The sequence below is a fragment of the Takifugu flavidus genome, unplaced genomic scaffold (genome assembly GCF_003711565.1).
Source record: "Takifugu flavidus isolate HTHZ2018 unplaced genomic scaffold, ASM371156v2 ctg296, whole genome shotgun sequence".
Taxonomy (NCBI): domain Eukaryota; kingdom Metazoa; phylum Chordata; class Actinopteri; order Tetraodontiformes; family Tetraodontidae; genus Takifugu; species Takifugu flavidus.
Window position 1 is genome coordinate 10001 of NW_026621936.1, and position 8626 is coordinate 18626.

General features: G+C 47.3%; 1 non-coding gene and 1 pseudogene across 1 annotated transcript; both read left to right on the forward strand.

Moving 5' to 3' along the window:
* Positions 1-299: 299 nt before the first annotated feature.
* LOC130520173 (5S ribosomal RNA) lies at positions 300-420 on the forward strand. Its single transcript, XR_008948691.1, has one exon. It is a non-coding gene; the product is annotated as a 5S ribosomal RNA (ribosomal RNA).
* A 2241-nt stretch (positions 421-2661) lies between these two features.
* Positions 2662-6866, forward strand: LOC130520165 (alpha-1-antitrypsin-like protein CM55-MS; annotated as a pseudogene).
* Positions 6867-8626: the final 1760 nt, after the last annotated feature.

Genomic DNA, 8626 nt, shown 5'->3' on the forward strand with positions numbered 1-8626 from the left:
GATTCCCGGCCATGGCCGATTGCTTTTAAGTTGATTTCATTTATCGGAGTTGAATCTTGTTTGATTTTTTTGAAGGCGTTTCACCTCTCATCCAAGAGCCGTTCTAGGCAGATTTGATGATATGACGCTCATAGGCTATATAGCCTTTTCTTTTTGGGGGGGAATGGATTGGAGGCTGCTCCAACATTGACGTTTGGACGGTGACAAAGCAAAATGGACAAGCTCCACCAGAATAAGTGTTTCAAGAAAATAAGTTTGGTGTATTAACTTCAAAAGGCCATTTTCTTGCCCCTGCTCTCGCTTACGGCCATACCACCCTGAGAACGCCTGATCTCGTCCGATCTCGGAAGCTAAGCAGGGTCGGGCCTGGTTAGTACTTGGATGCGAGAGACCGCCTGGGAATACCAGGTGCTGTAAGCATTTTGCACTCTTCCACTGGGTCAGCAGAGGCCGCCAGTGTTCCTGATAATTATCCAGCCAGATGTAATTCACTTCTTAAGTACTTCTAACATTGAGATTTAATGTTGCACTATTGTACATCGTTTTAGAGCCAATATTTAACTAATGTTGCACTGAGATTTAATGTTGCACTCTTCGGTTCGATTCCCGGTGTATTCCCTGGGAGGTCGTATCGGGCCTTTCTGGCCTGTGGGACACGTTGTCGTGACTATGTCTCTCGACTGGTCTGGGAACGCCTGGGGATCCCCCTGGATGAGCTGGAAGAAGTAGCTGGGGAGAGGGAACTCTGGGCCTCTCTCCTTAGGCTGCTGCCCCCGCGACCCTACCCCGGATAAGTGGTAGAGGATGGATGGATGCCAAAATCACTTCAGCATCCAGTTCTGGGAACAGCAACTCAAAACAGATCAAACTTTATGGCTATCGGAGCTCCGCCAAGCCTCTGAAACTGAATTGAATGTATATTTAAATAACTTTAAAACATTTTAAATACTACATCTGCTGCCACCTTCTATTAACACACGGTTTATTCTTTTCTGTTAAATGGGGAACTTTCAAAAAGGTGTTTATCCACAGTGATAAAGATAAACTTTAATGGGAAGGTGAATGTTGTCTTGGAGATGTGTGCAACTTATCAGATGTAAAATATAAAAGTTCATCCATGATTAAACTTATATCTTCAAGGATTATCCACATTAATCCGGATAGATAATAGAAAATATATTAACATCACAATGATTTATATAATGAAGAAACTAAAGTAAATCAGGCCCTTCCTCTTATTATGGGGTTACTGGAAATGTCTCTTTATTGAATAGGGACAGAGAAAACTTCATTTTGTGGGTGTGTAATTTACCTATTGTATTGATTTGTCCTTAAAGTCTAATGGTGGCCAGCAAGACCGCTGGGCTCGTTCAGCCCCAGAGGTTTCACACACTGGGCCCCTGGGCCCGGGACCCCTGGGCTCCCCCCTGGGCCCTGGACTTATCTCCATACACTGCATAAATGGCTGATGCTAATGCACATCTGTCTGTCCCAGGGAGACGAGCCCCTCAGCTGTGGAGCTCCTTCAGGTTTCTTCTTTTCCTTAAAAGGGGGTCAGGCATCAAATTCAAAAAGAGTGAATAATTACCATTTTAAACATTAAGCATCTTGAATTTAAAGCTTCAAAAGCAAAGTGTTTGTCTACGTTCTCTTTCCCATTGGAACTACTCCTTGTAGAAATGATTTGGATAAAGAAAGACTTTTAAATGTCTTTAAACAGACTTTGAGGAGCCTCACAAACATGAAACGGATCAGAACTGGGAGGTCTGGGCTTTGGTGTCTGCATATATGAAAATCAAAAGAGATAAAAATGCAGCCAAACTAAAGTTCAGTGATGAGCTGTTTTATTGATGAGTAAGACTGACAAGCTGTAGGTTTGCTGCCTCATCTGTGGTCGGGGGATGCAGATGTGGACCTCACGATCATCATCATTCCAGCTGTGAACGGACGCCACGGTAGAGGAGCTCAGATGGAAGGATGAGGACAGACGACACATTAATGGTTTTTATTCTTGGTTTGTGACTGTCCCAGTGAGACCAGTCCACTGTTTGGAAGTAGTTAAATCCAACCTCTACTCTGAGCTTCAGGCAGCAAACACGACAGTGGAAAACGGCTGTGCAAATATATTTTGGAGGACAAAGTTCAGCTGCTCTCTGGCGTTTGTGTAATGCAGCCTGGCTTTACCTGGACAATCAATGATGTTCAGCAGCGGCCTCAGCAATGATGAAGGCCCCTGATTACATAACAGGTTGTCCTTCCCTTTTGTGAGGAACTTTCCTTCCTCCTCAGTCTCCTTCCTTCTGAAGAGTGAGCGCAGGCTTCACCTTCATGGTAAATGGTACTGGACTGGAGACGCTGGACACAAATGCAGGATGGGGAGGAGATCCATGCAGGTCAGTCAGGACGCATGGGAGCAGTGGAATTTCCCAGAGGAAGAGGACTCTCTGTCTCCCAGGGTCCAGAAACATATCTTCTCCGCTTGAATGTACACCTATAGCAGCACTTTAATATGCACCATTTAAAGATGAATATAAATGTAGACCCTTTGGGAAGATTTTTCCAGCTTCCATCATGTTGTAGGTGCTGTTGGAGCACTAATAAACTAATGATTACACAGAAGCAGCACATCAGAGATAAAGAACAAAAAAAGCAAAGTCCTGCACCTTGTAGGGGAGGATAGTTTGTAAAAGCCTCGGCTGCCGTTGCACCGTCGGGGCTTTGGGGGCCAAACAGCGAAGCAGGAGAAGGTGAGTGCACAGCAGCACGACAGTCGTCATGACGAGGGGGTTATGCTCAGTTCCCTCACCGCTGTGGTTGGTGTGTGTTGAGGCACAAGTGGTTGCAGAGCAGCAGAACAAACACTAACCAAGATGCTCTTTGCCTTCTGCTTCTGTCTTTGTTCACTAAGATGAACGCCACCCGGTGTGTCTGGATTTTGTCCATAATCATCTGCGTGGCCAGAGGCCATGTGGGGAACGACATTGGTCAAAACCAGAAGGAGCAGGACACCTCAGCTGACAACAGCACTGAGAGCCTTTCACTGGTCACTGCAGCCAACAGAGAGTTTGCCTTCAGGCTGTACAGGAGCTTAGCTGCTAACCCTGACTCACAAGGCAAGAACATCTTCTTCTCCCCAGTCAGTGGTCTGTCGCCTTGGCCGCTTTGGCGGTTGGAGCGCGTGGAGAAACCCACCGACAGCTTTTCAGAGGTTTGGTTTTCAACAGCACATGGCTGAGCCAGACGGATGTAGACCAGGCCTTTCAGAGCCTCTTTGAAAAGACGAAGAAGGCGAATGAAGTCACCAGTGAAGGGACGGCTGTATTTATGGACAACCTCTTCAAACCACAGCCTGAGTTCCTGGACACCTTGAAAAAGCCCTACTTTGCAGATGGATTCAATGTTGATTTCACCAAAAGCAGCGAGAGCGCCAACACCATCAACAAGTATGTGGAGGAGAAGACCAGTGGGAAGATTGACAAACTGGTAGAAAGTCTAGATCCGACAACAGTCATGTATCTAATCAGCTATATCTATTTTAAAGGTAAACACCTGGATGTGGTGCGATTTAGGCGTGTTTCTTATTCATTTGAAAGTTTTAACTGTCAACCACAAACTGTGATTCCATGACTTGTAAAACAGGAAAATGGGAAACTCTGTTCCAGATCTGACCAAGGAGGACTTATTCATGGTGGATGAAAAGACCAAGGTTTGAAGTCCACAGTCTTCGGCAAAACCTTCAACCAAATCTCATTTACAAACATGAAACTTTGAATTTTCAGATTCCAGTTCAGATGATGAATATTGAGAAGAGATTTGAAAGCTATCGTGACCAGATGTTTAACACATCGGTCCTTCACCTCCCATTTAACAGCTCTCACTCCATGTTGCTGCTGTTGCCGGACGACATGGCAAAACTGGAGAATGCAATTTCTGCCGCTCATGTTACCAAATGGCTGAAATGGTGTGGAAAAGGGAGACTCAACGGCTAACTCTTGGTTATTGATGTGGCGGTTGGCTCCTGTCCGTCACCTCATGGTTGTGTCTGTCCCATATCTGTTCCCCAGGAAATACAGTGTTTATATCCCAAATTCTCCATCAAAACATCATACTCACTGAAGACTGTGTTGACTGAAATGGGGATGGTAGACATGTTTGGTGACAGAGCAGACTTGAGTGGTATTGCAGAGGGGCAACAACTGGCAGTCTCAGACGTAGAGATGGAAAACAGGAACAGCATCAACAATGAGCACAGATTTCTTTCTGACAATTGATTATGTCTGGTATTACTTGTAGGTTGTCCATCAAGCTACCCTGGATGTTGATGAGGCTGGAGCCACTGCCGCAGCTGCTACGGGCATCGCAATAACACTTCACTCGTATTGTTATGTTCCAGTCCTGAAGTTCAATCATCACTACACCAAGACAACTCATCTCTCTCCAACTGCAGATTTTTTTCCAGAATCAGATCTGCCGCCTCATTCTTTGACCCTCCCACCGAGTATCACCCTCTAAGAGAGACAATCTACATACTGACGTGCACGCTCGTTAAAGGTCCAAAGGTCAGTAACTGGGAGTTGATGGTTGGGATCAAGTTGAGCTCTGCTGGCAGCTCTACCAAAGTCTAAATGTTCTCAGTATAAATCCAATTCTGCTAATGTGGTGGCGCTTCTTCGTATCAGTGCAGACTCGTGCGCGGGGCTCGTGCACATGAGGGTTAGGCTGGTTTGATGCAAGTCACAGTGGGGTGGGGGCGGGGCTTGTGTAGCATGTGCCGGCCCCTCTCAAACTGTAGCCTAACTGGGCCTTGCTCACGCCCTGATGACTGGCAGGGCGTGAGCCCCTCACCTGTGCTAGTCTGGGCTGGGGAGGGGGCGAGGCGGGACTTTCCTCTTTCTCCATGAGGCTGGAGCAGTAAACGGATCTGTTCATGACTGTTTGAGTGTTTGTGGTCATGGCAGTGGCTTTTTTGTTGTTTCTGCTTCAGGCTTCAGAAGATGGGGTGCTGCTGTAGTAAGACTGATGAGTGGAGAGACAGCGACAGTGACAGCAGTCTGTCAGACTTCCTGCCCAATAGTGCAACATTAAATCTCAATGTTAGAAGTACTTAAGAAGTGAATAACATCTGGCTGGATAATTATCAGGAACACCAGCGGCCTCTGCTGACCCAGTGGAGGAGTGCAAAAAGCTTACAGCACACTGCAGAAACTGCAGATTTTTCATCCAGAATCAGATCTGCCGCCTCATTCTTTGACCCTTCCATCTAGCATCACCCTCTAAGAGAGACAAGCTTCATACTGATGTGCACGCTTGTTAAAGGTCCAAAGGTAACTGCGTCACTGCGTAAGTAGCTGCTATAGTAAGACTGACGAGTGGAGCGACAGTGACATCAGCAGTCTGTCAGACTTCCTGCCCTACGGTGGATGGAGCACGAAGACGGTGGATCACAGGCAGCACACCACCGCAGGAACCCAGCATGCATGCTTGGATGCAGAGCTTAAAGGAGACAGCAGATGTAAGGAGGAACCTGAGGTTCTTAGGAACCCAACACGTGGTGTCGGTCCCACCCTTGAATCAGACCCCTGTGTGGCGTTGGACAGACTGAGCACAGGCGGAGAGGAAAACACTCTAGATGGGTCAAACAGCTTCTACAGCATCCGTCCCATTGATGCTGATGACCTTGAGCAGGAGAAGAGCCACTGTGACACAGATGAGCCTGGTCCTTCCACTGTGCTGCAAACCAGGTTATTAACACCTTCTCCTGGACCAGACTCTGTTTTTTTCCCAACACCTCCTCCGGGACCAGACCCTGTTTTTTTCCCAACACCTCCTCCGGGACCAGACCCTGTTTTTTTCCCAACACCTCCTCCTGGACCAGACACTGTTTTTTTCCCAACACCTCCTCCTGAACTGTCTGTGCCGAGTGAGTTCGATGTGCGTCTGACCACGATATCCTCACCGGATATCGGTCAACAAACTTGCCGTGGATCCACCGAGTTTGACTGGCAGTACAATGCGGAGCTCAAACGTTCGTGGCTTCCAGCGAATTCACACGTAAGGAAAATCCCAAGCCGAGATGAGGGCGATGTGCGTCTGACCACAATATCCTCCCATCACACCGATGTCACAACCTTGTCTCTCAATTTCAATAATCCAGGACAATTATACGGTCCAGAAACGCGCCGTCGATCAAACAAATCCCAGTTTGACTGGCAGGACAATGCGGACAATGTCCTTGGCTTCCAGCAAATTCCCGCATATGGAAAATCCCGAGCCGAGAAGAGGGCGATGGTCCCGCTGTCCCGATTTGTTTTTATAACACACCTGAAGACCTGGCCCCCCTGAGACCTGAGCGTCAGGATGTTTCCACTCAAACTTTGCCCCCTGGTGCTGGTGGAGATGCTTCCACTCCATCCAAAATTCACTCCGTCTGTCCTGAGCAGCGGGTGATGGCTGAAGGGGGCAACAGTGGGGACGAGACGAAGGGAATGGTGTGGTCCCAGAGCACACCCCAGGCTGGGTTCCCACAGATGGGCAGCGGTGTGGACACCCCAGGGCCAGTGTTGGAGCCCCGGCCCTCCAAGGCTCAGAATTGTCAGCCAATGTTAAATCGGTAAGTTTATGGCCCCCACCCTCGCTCACACTTTATTTCACTTGTGGAGCACTTGGTAACACCTGAGACTTGTTCCTCTTCAGGAGTGCGGAGAAGAGTTCAAAGATCAAGGCTGACAACCAACCAGCTCATCCGCCAGGACAGCAAATCCAGGTTCTGTTCCCATGTTTGATTGTTCCAGTGTTTTTCTTTGAACACACATGCATAATTGATGCTCATAATTCTGATTTCTTCTATTAAAAAGCACTGAGCAATATGTCTGTTTGCATCTTATTTATCTAATGTTGGTACTGAGTGTGTTAGGCTTTTATTTGAGTTAATCAGGAGTGTTTTGGCTGTAGAAACTTCTGTTTAAGTAAAGAGGATTTGTTGATGTACCTCATTCACATTCTGTCCAGTGTGAAATCACAGAATCTGAAAACACTGACTTTGATGAGTGTTTAAAACCATTACAAGTGTTTAAACACCATTTAAACATGAATGTGTGCAGAATATCCAGGTACAGGTGAGTTACTGATGGACGTAAATATGACTGAACACTACTAAAGTGTATTCTGTACTTTGTTTTTCAAAATAAAACATACCATAAAACAACAAAATAACATTGGTCTCAAGTTTCCCTTGCCCAGATGCGGGTCACCGGGGCCCCCTCCTGGAGCCAGGCCTGGGGGTGGGGCACGTTGTTGAGCGCCTGGTGGCCGGACCTCTCACAAGCAACAGTGGCAAGGAAAAACTCCCCTTTAACAGGAAGAAACTTTGAGCAGGACCAGGCTCATGTAGGGGGACCCTCCTGCTGATGGGGGGGGGGCTGGGTAGAGAGAGAGGAGAGGAGAGGAGAGGAGAGGAGAGGAGAGGAGAGGAGAGGAGAGGAGAGGAGAGGAGAGGAAACCATGACCCAGTGGGGTGACAGAGGCCTGTCAGGTGATCATGTTTCCGGACCCCGGCAGGCTCGACCTATAACAGCATAACTAAGATGTGAACTAATGATTAGACCGCCCCCTAAGTATGATAATCTGTCTGTCTATGATAGTAACTGGAACTACAGAATTAGTGACAATAAGCTTTTGCAGGGAGGTAGGTTTTAAGTCTGATCTTATAAGTAGCGATGGAGTCAGCCTCCCGTACCTGGACAGGGAGCTGGTTCCATAGCAGGGGGGCCTGGTAGCTAAATGCTCGACCCCCCATTCTACTCCTAGAGACTCTGGGAACCACAAGTAGACCAGCATTCTGAGAGCAGAGCGGTCTATTGGGCTGGTAAGGTGTCACTAGCTCCTCCAGGTAGGATGGAGAGTGCACCTGATTAAAAGCCACATAATCTAGATTCAGAAAGAAAATCAATTTTGTACTTACACACGCCGCACCTGTCTATAAGCCGCATTGAAACACAGATCACAGACGCTGACTTCTGCCACCTTAAAGCTCCACTTTACACTGAACTAAAGACACGTCAATGAAGGGAGGTCTTCAATCACACACACAACCTGGCTTATGGTGTGCAGGTGCAAACAGTAATTAAAACAGTAATTAAATACATACAATACAACAACCATAACTCAATAAATAGAACACTAACATTGAAAGTAGCAAAAGATAACATTTACAACGAACAAAAACAGGGTTAACACCAACCTGAACCCACAGACACACTGCCACAAAGCATGCTGGGAAATTCTCACACTGACCCTCCCCAACACGCTACACTACCTTTGCTTTTCTTTTCCGATGTTCAACTGGGGGCAGCTACGATGGTAAGAAGAGTATCTGCGATGTCCGGGAACTTGGCCGACCAGCTGGGCCGTGACCTGGCGAGGTGCAGGTGGTTTAGCCTCCTGTGACGAGTTGGTGGACAGCAGCAGTACGGCGCTGCTGAGGATCTTTATCAGGAAGGTGTTTGATGATTTCTCCACTAAAGAACTTCTCACACTACTGCCCCTAAAGACAACTACGAGGGGAGTTGACACATATACGAGGGGAGTTGACACATATAACGAGGGGAGTTGACACATATAACGAGGG